Source organism: Salvelinus sp. IW2-2015, linkage group LG36 (assembly GCF_002910315.2).
Source record: "Salvelinus sp. IW2-2015 linkage group LG36, ASM291031v2, whole genome shotgun sequence".
NCBI classification, from domain to species: Eukaryota; Metazoa; Chordata; class Actinopteri; order Salmoniformes; family Salmonidae; genus Salvelinus; species Salvelinus sp. IW2-2015.
This window is the reverse complement of record NC_036875.1, coordinates 34699938-34711930: the sequence shown is the minus strand read 5'-3', so window position 1 is coordinate 34711930 and position 11993 is coordinate 34699938. Positions and strand designations below refer to the sequence as shown.

Genomic DNA, 11993 nt, shown 5'->3' with positions numbered 1-11993 from the left:
GTTTTCTACACTGCAACTAGAATAATGTGTTTTTCTCCACTGCCAACTAGAATAATGTGTTTCTACTGCCAACTAGATAATGTGTTTTCTGCACTGCCCACTAGAATAATGTGTTTTCTACACTGCCCAACTAGAAGAATAGTGTTTTCTACACTGCCCAACTAGAATAATGTGTTTTCTACACTGCCCAACTAGAATAATGTGTTTCTCTAACTGCCCAACTAGAAAATGTGTTTTCTACCTGCCCAACTAGAAATGTGTTTTCTACACTGCCAACTAGAATAATGTGTTTCTGCACTGCCCAACTAGAATAATGTGTTTTCTGCACTGCCCAACTAGAATATGTGGTTTTTGCACTGCCCAACTAGAATAATGTGTTTTCTACACTGCCCAACTAGAATATGTGTTTTCTACACTGCCCAACTAGAATAATGTGTTTTCTGCACTGCCCCAACTAGAATAATGTGTTTTCTACTGCCCAACTAGAATAATGTGTTTTCTACACTGCCCAACTAGAATAATGTGTTCTTCACTGCCCAACTAGAATAATGTGTTTCTACACTGCCCAACTAGAATAATGTGTTTTCTAACTGCCCAACTAGAATATATGTGTTTCTACACTGCCCACTAGAATAATGTTGTTTCTACACTGCCAACTAGAATATGTGTTTTCTACACTGCCCAACTAGAATAATGTGTTTTCTACACTGCCAACTAGAATAATGTGTTTTCTACACTGCCAACTAGAATAATGTGTTTTCTGCACTTGCCAACTAGAAATATGTGTTTTCTACACTGCCCAACTAGAATAATGTGTTTTCTACACTGCCAACTAGAATAATGTGTTTTCTCACTGCCCAACTAGAATAATGTGTTTCTCACTGCCAACTAGAATAATGTGTTTTTCTACACTGCCCCAACTAGAATAATGTGTTTCTACACTGCCCAACTAGAATAATGTGTTTCTCAACTGCCCATAAGAATATGTGTTTTCTACACTGCCAACTAGAATAATGTGTTTCTGCACTGCCCAACTAGAATAATGTGTTTCTGCACTGCCCAACTAGAATATGTGTTTTCTACACTGCCAACTAGAATAATGTGTTTCTGCACTGCCAACTAGAATAATGTGTTTTCTACACTGCCCAACTAGAATAATGTGTTTTCTACACTGCCCAACTAGAATAATGTGTTTCTGCACTGCCCAACTAGAATAATGGACAGTGTTTTCATTGGTTGGTAGTTAGTTGTTAGCGCCTTGTAACGTTTGATAAAGTGATAATATAGATATCAATTCATTGGGCACAAATTGGTTGAACTAACGTTTCAACGTAATTTGTCAGTATATTGTGACGTTGAATCTACGTGGAAAAAAACATTGGATTTGAAAAAAGTCATCAACTTAAACTGTGGTTCTGGGATTACATTTCAACCAATTTTCAACATAGACAAATACTGTATAAAATATGTTGAATCTGCACCATTGAAACAACGTCAGATCTTCAAATTATATCCGTGATCAGAAAAAAACTATAGGCTGGGCAGCACCTCCTGGAGAGTTAATCTATCTGCATTTGGTCTCCCATCCAGGATTTTAACCAAGCCCAGCCTAGTTTAGCTTTGATAGCATTTGCAAAGTCATCAACAGCTATTGTTTTAAATTCAACCCAAGGTTCAACTAAAATGGACACTACATATAGGCCTAGGGTTTCAAGCTTTGGTTGATTTTCTAATTTTTTCTCCAAGATAATAATATGTTGGATTCACGTCTCCATCTCAAAAATCAGTTAAAGAATAGGACTAAATCTAATCTAACTTTAAATGCACTTTAAATGAAGTTGGATTTGATCCTATTCCTTAACTTAGATTTTTGGTGGAGATGTAAATCTAACATATCTATTATTAATTGATGGAACTGGAAGAAATAGTTCCATCGGTGCCACTGACTTAGTCTGGCTTTAATTCCAGTTTGACTACAAACTAATAATTGATATGTTGGATTCCCATCTCCAGCTCAACCCAAAATCTAAGTTAAAGAATAAGACTAAATAAAATAAAACTTTAAATGCACATTAAATAAAGTTTGATTTAGTCCTATTCTTAAACTTATATTTTTGGTTGAGATGGAGACTTGAATCCAACATATAATTTACTAATTTGTTGACAAACTGGAATTAAAAAGTCAGAGATACATTTCCTTCCAATGTTGATATTTGATTGTGTTGACAACCAACAGGCAGATACTGAGATGAGATGCAAGACTTCGCTCTTACACAGTCACACACCGTATCTGCGCATGTGCACGGTTTCGCTTCACGCTGTTCACGGTGTGGAAGCCAGGCCACCAAAACAGTGGAGAAGTTGAGCCTTGCGCGTCAACGCTCTTAATTGTTGCGAAAATTGACCCACTACTGTGCTGTTTACTTTCTGCATCTAGGTCATATCGCTGAGTCTACATTTAAGGTATAAGATTCAGCCAGTGGCTCTGATGAAACGATCCTAGCATTAGATACATCTCTTTTAAATGTTGATATTTGGTTGTGTTGTCACCCAAACACAGTTCAATATTACTTTTGAAATACAATGAACAGCCAAAACTTAAGGCTATCCTACAAACTAATGTAACAGTATTTATTCAACCTTAAAATGAGTAACTCATCCATGGTCACTTCCAGGTTACTGTAACTATACATGTCTTCTTATGTAATCATAGAAAGGTGTGTGTTCAAGATAGCATGCAAAGGTCCCAGGTCTGTGGAAATATTCACAATTGCTATATTAATCTGCACAGGATGGCAAACAGCACTGATGACTTGCACTATGTACTTTTAATGTCATCTCAACTGTAATCCTTTGTTCTTTTCCTTTGGTTGTGCTGTTAGATGAAGCACAGTGGAACACATGAAATAAAAAACATCTGACATTGTATTGCCATTTGAACTTTGTTGTGCTTTTAGATGGTTGAAAGCATAGTGATAACACATTGGGAATTCAACAAACTTACTGCTACTAATTTTTGAGTGGGTGAATAAAGGCCAACATCTCACTGATCAATGTCTCAAATAAATATTACCCACATTTCCACGTTGAAATGACGTGGTGTGCCCAGCGGGAATGCTTCAAGACAGTTGAACATTCAGATTCTGTCATTCCCTATTTCACAACCTCGTCATATATAGGATAGACTATTAGCACATAGACCAACTCAGGAGTTAACACTAGGCCTCAAAGCTGTGAAATAATTCAACACATTATACTTCACTATTCCTTCACTTTTAAAATATAAGGGGCGTCTCCTGTGCTGTGTGTCTCTGAGGCCCCAGCATGGCCCTGTGTAGCCCCTAGTGGTCCCAGCCCCAGCATGGCCCTGTGTAGCCCCTAGTGGTCCCAGCATGGCCCTGTGTAGCCCCTAGTGGCCCCAGCCCCAGCATGGCCCTGTGTAGCCCCTAGGTGGTCCCACCCAGCATGGCCCTGTGTAGCCCTAGTGGTCCAGCCCGAGCATGGCCTGTGTAGCCCTAGTGGCCCAGCATGGCCTGTGTCCCTAGTGGCCGCCCCAAGCATGGCCTTGTGTAGCCCCTAGTGGCCCCAGCCCAGCATGGCCCTGTGTAGCCCTAGTGGCCCAGCCCCAGCATGGTCCTGTGTAGCCCCTAGTGGCCAGCCCAGCATGGTCCTGTGTAGCCCTAGTGGCCCAAGCCCCAGCATAGCCTGTGTAGCACCCTAGTGGTCCACCCAAGACATGGGCTCTGTGTAGGTCCCTAGTGGCCCCAGCCCCAGCATGGCCCTGTGTAGCCCCTAGTGGCCCCAGCATGGCCCTGTGTAGCCCCTAGTGGCTCCAGCATGGCCCTGTGTAGCCCCTAGTGGCCCCAGCATGGCTCTGTGTAGCCCCTAGTGGCCCCAGCCCCAGCCCCAGCATGGCCCTGTGTAGCCCTGTGTGGTGATGGTAGTGAAGGTGTGTGTGTGTAAGGGTGGTGATAGAGCGAGCAGCAGCTAGATGTTCCCCCTGCATTAGGAGCTGACAGGCCTCCTCCTCCACTACCACAGTTCCATCACTTCCCATCTGCTGCACACAATCCCCCCCTGAGACATCGTCCAGTGTACAGTACCACGAGAGAAGGGAGGGAGGGAGGGAGGGAGATAGAGAAGTGATGTTTTCTTTCAGTTCTATGACATCAGGCCCGTGCCAGTGTTGATTCTTGTTGTAGGACTAAAACATATTAGTCTACTTTTGAAGTGTAGCCTAAAATGTAATTACCATCACTCTTTATAAGCTTGATATGAAAATAAATCAGCCTACTTAGCAGCCAAGCTTGATTATTGAACATTCAATCACATTTAGGAAAGATTGACATTTATTTAGCCTTATTTATCGTGGAAAAGGCCTGTGCTATCCGGTATCCTTGGGACGTCCCTACCCCATTGAAGTAGACATGTAAAATGGTTACGGTAGGGGTTAAGATTAGGGTAGGGGTTAGGGTTAGGTAAGGGTTATGGTTAAGCTTAGGGTAGGGGTTAGGGTTATGGTTAAGCTTCGGGTTAGGTAAGAGTTATGGTTATGGTTAAGGTAGGGGTTAAGGTAGGGACTTCCAAAGTACTCGGGATAGCAGTGACCCTGAGGAAAGTGCAGTGCAGTAGCCTACTAGGGATTATTCCTCGTTCTCTTGATAAACACCTCCACTTACTGGCTGTTCTGGCAAACTACACCTCTATTATTCCTAACTACTACTGGCCATCAACACCAAGGCTCAGACCCATTACCTTCCAAATGCATCTTTCTTTCCCTCCTTTTCTATGAGAACGTTTTAGAGAGAACCATGTGACAATTCCATGATGATTAGATGGAAGACAAGAAAGAAGACAAGGCGATTTAATGGTCAGTAAAATATTGTTTTATTTAGTCAGGGTGAAACTGTGACATTGGTAATCAGATAGAAAAAAAAACTAGCTTTTCAAAATGAAAGCTAGGGCCATTTAATATAATATTTATTCGTTTTAAAACAGTCGCCATCCCCTTCAATAAATCCTCTTCTATACTTGTTTTTACAAAGACAACATACTGTGACAAGAGTGTACGGCGACGGGACGAAACAAACATTTGTTTGAATGCTCGGTCAGAGATAGCAGACACAGACAGACATAGGTGGTAATGCACTATGTAGGGAATAGAGTGCCCTTTGGGATGCAGCCGTAGCCCATACACACATCGCTATAAGGGACGCTATAATGGGGCTATCAAGGCAACCGGGAACTCGAGGTCAAACGAGGTCAAATCACTACGTTAGTGATCTTCAGGTCGGAAAGTCGGCACTCTAGAAAGATGCCAGTGTGTCCAACTTGAATTTTCGAGTTGGATGACCGTAAGAAAAAAATCCTAGTCGGAGCAGTTTTTTCCCCTGAGTTCCCAGTTGTCTTGAACGCACCAGTTGTTTTGAACACGGCATAAGTCACAACATGGGGGGTTATTCTATTGTTATTAGAAAAATGTAACCAAATGTAACTTGCTAAATGGTCTTTAAGGTTTACAGAGAGTTACTATAGTATAGTAAAGAACTATGGCGTTGGACCAGAGTGTTGTTAGATCAGAGGTTTTATTTAAGATTTGTAGAATCTCAACACAGCAAAAAACATCAACACACCAGTCGAGCAGATTAGGCTAGACAGGAATTTTTGTATTCTGTATCTGGGTCGTTCCATCTGTATCTGGGTCGTTCCATCTCAAGAGGTTTAAATAAAAACATTACTATAGTAAGTACCTATTATGTGCCAAATAAAGTAACAGGGTTGACTAACAAGGTTGACGATTTCATCTTATATCAGTGATGAATCACCTTGTGACAGGGGGAATGGAAGATTGTTGTGAGGGGCAAGTGAATGCAAGCTTTACATTGTTAAAACATTTCTAGCCTGTCTATCTATGGGTAACAGGGTTGACGTGTTATACTCCGACCCGCTCAGTTTTCCACCACAAAACACTAGAAAATGTCCAAAAAGAGTAGAACCAGCTCCCCTGCTTTTACACTAGGATTTGACTATTAGATGTTCCATTTTTATTTTTTAAAGGAACAGTTTCAGCATTTTAAAAAGAGAGTTCAGGTCAGGTAACCGGGTTGACCTTAAAATGAGGGACAGACGTAAATATATCACATTAAATCAATAATAATCTTCAGAATTGACTTTGTCAAAGCAACAAAATAACTAGGACTTTACAATGATGTTGAAAACTTGGGAGAAATGTTGTGGTTAAGTGGGTTCAAATCTTCCTAGCAGTAACTGCATTTTGGCACTTTGGCACGTTATTCCTTATAAAGATATTGAATTCTCCATGTGGTCTATATTAAAGGGCACTTCATTTAATATAACAGACTTTTAGAACTAATACCTGTTCTATGGTAAGGGGCATGAGTTTTTATTTAGCTAATAGCCTTTCTTAAGCAGCATTCTATTATCCTTCCAGCATTACTACTGTGTGTGTTGAACATCACTGTAGGGACGGTACATCACCTCCTACCCCAGGCTAGAATGACAAACGGAATGTTTACCTCAGCCACAGGAGACCCCATTTAATGTCCCACACTCCATCATCAGAAGTGGGCAAGCATAAAAACACACCGAGGTTAGTAGTAGCACCTAGTGGCGCCATTTTTGTAGTTCTTTGTCAGAGTACATCAGTGTTTAGCTGAGTGAGTTTTTTAAGCTGGGACAAACCCAGCACATACCTTCAGTCATCACATAGAGAAAGGGGCCCCTATAATTCCCTCATAGTAACACAGCCATGCCAATAATGTCCTCTAGTAGGGAAATACACATCTATCAATCAACCAAACCTTTTTAACACAACCAATTAATCAATCAATCGTCACTCAGCATGTCCTCTTGGACAGGGGGGTCACCCGTCTCTCCATCCCTGAATGAAAGCCCCCGTTGTATCCACTACGAGGCGGGCTCTCATCAGCAGCGTTACATCAGTTCCTCCCAGGGATAAATTAGGTGGATGCATGTGGAGAAGGGGGATACCTAGTCAATTGTACAACTGAATGCCTTCAACTGAAATGTGTCTTCCGCATTTAACCCAACCCCTCTGAAACAGAGAGGTGTGGGGGTCTACTTAATCGACATCCACGTCTTCGGCGCCCAGAGGCTTAACTGCCTTGCTCAGGGGCAGAAGGACAGATTTTGACCTTGTCAGCTCGGTGATTCGATACAGCAACCTTTCAGTTACTGGCCCAACGCTCTAACCACTAGGCTACCTGGAGAGTCTTCAGGCGGGCAGACAACCCCGGCTAACAGAGTATAACAGGCGCTTGTTGTTGAGGTTGTGAATTACTGGGAAAATGTCATTGACTATCTGGGCTTGAAATGTTAGGAAGGAGAACTTAAACAGGTTCTTGAAAGCATTGCGCTCAGAAATGGTGAGTTGAGCTCAATCCAAACATTAGGTTCAGCGTACAGGGTCCATAGAGAAAAGAACTTAAACATAAAAGTCACCACCACTCTTTCTCACAGCAGAACAATGTTTTGTGTTCACAATCACAATTCCCTTAAAGGAACATTGAGAAAATGTTTTCATTTAGTCCATGTTTTTCCATCAGAAAGAAATTGAGAAAGTTATATTAAGTCCAAGTTCACATTGTTAAATAAGCACAAGTGTTTTTTACGTAACGTAAGAACATTCCTGTTTTGTTAAAAAGCCTCAGGACTGATGAACACAAAGTAAGGCTGGCCAATTACTGCAACCATTCTTCAGTAGTCTTGCTACTTTATTCTGGATAAAGGGATAGGCTCTGGCCTCTATTCTAGACCATTCCACTCTCTCTCTGTCCCCATCCCCTCCATCCCTTTCTCTGGTAGTTTGGGATTTTGGGGGGTGTCACCATCTCTTCCGCTCCATCCCTGTCTCCCTCTCCCTCTCTCTGGTAGGTTGGGTGTGTCAGATTCTTCCATTGCCATGGGTGCTGCCCCTTCTCTCCTGAGTGCTGCCCCTCCTGCCGTGAGGGGTGTAGAGGAGGTCAGAGGGACCGCAGGAGGTGGTAGAGGTCAAGCCACAGGCTTCACAGGCCAGGGCCAACTGTCTCAGAGCATCCAGAGAGTCTGCCTTGGCACCATGCAGGAGATCACACTGACCCTGTAGAGGGAGCGATGGAGGGAGGGAGGTAGGGAGGGAGGGGAGAGAGAGGGGAGAGAAAGTAAAAGAGAGCGAGAGAGAGGGTGGGTGTTTATATAATATACAGCAGCATAAATGTGTCCAAGACATTTTCCCCTTGGTGACAAAGTGTATTGTATTGTGCCTCCATGAGTACCTTGAGTACAGTGATGTTCCAGGTGAAACTCTCCAGGGCTTTGCTCTGCTTGCGACCCTTCAGCCCTTCCGTCTCTCCCAGCCTAGGCAGCTCCTCATGAAACTCCATTCCTTAGACGAGACAGGGACAGGTGAATGAGACGGAGAGGAAATTAAGAGTCAGTGAGAGAGAGAGGCTAGCCATAAGTAACAGAAAGACAATCCATATCATTACATTTGAAAAATGTTATTATATCATTTAGCTCAATTAAATGTCACACTTGAGCAGGGGATAAAAATAAATCCCTTTTTCCATTTGCTATCCTTTTGTATCAAGCTCTTATGTGAGTAGTTTCTCTCCTTTTAAGGCTCATGATCTAGACCGACATCTGGGGACGTTTATCAGTATGGTAAATCAAAACCAGCTATTTACTTTCCTCTCTCCATTTCTCCCATATAGGGCAATGCACTTGAGCCAGCATATCTCTTCTGACAGGGGTACACAATACAATATAAAAGATGGAGCTCTTCAATCACACTTCAGTAGAACACTTAAGTTATTAGATACAAGTTAGTTATTATTATCACACTGCTAGATTCCTGAAGATAGGATCCAGGGATTGCTATTACTCTGGCTGGTTAGACATTCATTTTATATTCCTCCATCTGTCCATCCATCCCCTCCTCTCACCCTCTCTCTGAACCTGTGCAATCCTCTCCTGCACAGCGTCTGCCTTCTCAATCAGCTGCTTCTGGGCTGAGATCATCTGGAAGGGACAGACAGACACTGGATGAGCCTCTGGACAGACAGACAGACAGACAGACAGACAGGCAGACAGACAAGATGAGCCTCTGGACGGACAGACAGACAGGCAGGTAAGCAGACAGACAAGATGAGCCTCTGGACAGACAGACAGACAGACAGACAGACAGACAGACAGACAGACAGACAGACAGACAGACAGACAGACAGTGTATCCGTCGAACCAACACAATAAGGCAGTAACAAAATGTGCAGTTAAATACTTCAAATCTTTTTAGACATAACAACATCAACCCAAGAAATCTACAAAAGGACCAAGCAAGGCACTCCTCAGTCCATTACTGAGCAGAGGACAAGTTATTAGATTTTCTAGTTTGAGAACAGACGTGCTCATCACAAGTCCTTCACTTGGGTACAGTCCTATCCATTAATACAAGTACACTGGTATTTCTTTTGGGAAACTCTGCCTAGCAAGACCCAGCATCCCGGGAGTCGCTTCTTCACTGTTGACGTTGAAGACATCGCAAAACACCAGTCTCAACGGTCAACTGAAGAAGCGACTCCGGGATGCTGGTCTTCTAGGCAGAGTTTTCAAGAAAAATACATTTCTCAGACTGGCCACTAAAAAGAACAAGCATTAAGATGGGCAAAAACACAGACATTTGGACAGAGGAATTCTGCCTAGCAGGCCAGCCTACCGGAGTCGCCTCTTCGACTGTTGAGTTGAGACTGGTGTTTGGGTACTATTTAATGAAGCTGTCCAGTTGAGGACTTGTGATGCGTCTGTTTTCTCAAAACTAAGACAATCTAATGTCCTTGTCCTCTTGCTCAGTTGTGCACCGGGGCCTCCCATCCTCTTTCTATTCTGGTTAGAGTATGTTTGGCGCTGTTCTGTGAGGGGAGTAGTACACAGTGTTGTAAGCGAGATAATTCAGTTTCCTGGCAATGTCTTCGCATGGAATAGCCTTCATTTCTCATACAAGAATAGACTGACGAGTTTCAGAGCCTATAATCGAATCACCAAATGCCTGATGCTCCAGAGATGCTCCAGATACTCACCTAGTCTAAAGAAGGCCAGTTTTATTTGCTTTCTTTAACTCAGGACCACAGTTTTTCAGCTTTGCTAAACATAATTGCACAAAGGTTTTCTAATGATCAACTTACCTTTTACAATGATCACTTGGATTTGTTACACAAAGTGCCATTGGAACACGGAGTGGTGGTTGCTGATAATGGCCTCTGTACGCTATGTATGATATTCATAAGAAAAATCTGCAGTTTCCAGCTGCAAATAAGTAATTTTACAAAATTACAATGTCAACTGTATTTCTGATCAATTTGGATGTTTATTTTAATGACAAAAAATGTGCTTTCTTCAAAAACAAAGACATTTCTAAGTGACCCCAAAACTCTGAACACGTAGTGTATCTATATTTAAATTATTTATATTATTTTATATTTTTTTATTTTATATAATTTTCAGATTATTATATATTTTTTTTTTATAAATTTTTTCATTTATTTATAATTTATATTAAATTGATATTTTTATTTTTATTTTATTTTTAGCCCTAAATAAGGTTCTACCTACTTTTATTGGTGCCGGCCAGGTATCCTATAGGTTCTACTCTTTTTCTATGCATGCAGACTCAGGTAGCCTATAGGTTCATACTACTCTCCTGTCAGTGTCTAGTAATTATTTTATATTTTATTTATTTATATTTAAATTGGATATAATTTATAATATTATTATTAATTTTTGATATTAAATTCAATTATATTTATAATTTTTTTTATAATTTATTTTTATATTTTTATTTTTATATTATAATTTATTTTAATATCAGATTCGTTAGTTTAAATAGGCCTATATCTCATTATTCATTCGTGATTAATTATAAAATTATTTTTTTATATTAATATAATTCAGCGCCAAGGTAACTAATAAGGTTCTACTACTTCTAAAATGCGTGCAGGCCAGGTAGCCTATAGGTTCTACTACTTCTATGCGTGCAGGCCAGGTAGCCTATAGGTCTACTACTTTCTATGCGTGCAGGCCAGGTAGCCTATAGGTCTACTACTTTCTATGCGTGCAGTGCCAGGTCGCCTATAGGTCTATACTTCTATGCGTGCAGGCCAGGTAGCCTATAGGTCTACTACTTCTATGCGTGCAGGCCAGGTAGCCTATTAGGTCTACTACTTCTACTGCGTGCCAGGCCAGGTCGCCTATAGGTCTACTACTTCTATGCGTGCAGAGCCAGGTAGCCTATAGGTCACTACTTCTATGCGTGCAGGCCAGGTAGCCTATAGGTCTACTACTTCTATGCGTGTGCAGCCGTACACAACATTGACGGGAGCGCTCCAAACAAAAGACAATGACTAATTCACCAACGTGTCATAGGTATTGTGTCCACGGACAATTAGAACTGAATAATATTGAATGCATTAACAGAACTGTACTGTTACCAAGTAACAAACCATTGTAGATGAGAAATGATAGGAATTAACGGTAAATGTCCTCCAGGTAATACATGTAACAGAGAATTGATAGACACTAACAATCAAACGCCAAACAATTCACACAATGAAGTTATGAAATAATGAATCTGCACTTCCTCTTTCCCTCTGGCCTCTCTCCCTCTGGCCTCTCTCCTCTGGCCTCTCCCTCTGGCCTCTCTCCTCTGGCCTCTCTCCTCGGCCTCTCCTCTGGCCTCTCCCTGTTCTCGCCTCTCTCCCTGTTCTCAGGCTCTCTCCCTGTCTCTCTCCCTGCTCTCGCTGTCTCTACTTCCTCCTGCTTACCTGTCTTCAGGCCTCTCTACCTGTCTCTCAGGCCTCTCTACCTGTTCTCAGGCCTCTCTCAGGCCTCTCTCCCTGTCTCTCAGGCCTCTCTCCCTGTCTCTCAGGCCTCTCTCCCTGTCTCTCAGGCCTCTCTCCCTGTCTCTAGGCCTCTCCTCCCTT

At 41.9% G+C, this 11993-nt stretch overlaps 1 pseudogene; it reads right to left on the bottom strand.

Moving 5' to 3' along the window:
- Positions 1–4863: 4863 nt before the first annotated feature.
- LOC111959505 (inactive phospholipase C-like protein 1) overlaps positions 4864–11993 on the bottom strand; it is a 133058-nt pseudogene continuing 125928 nt past the window's right edge.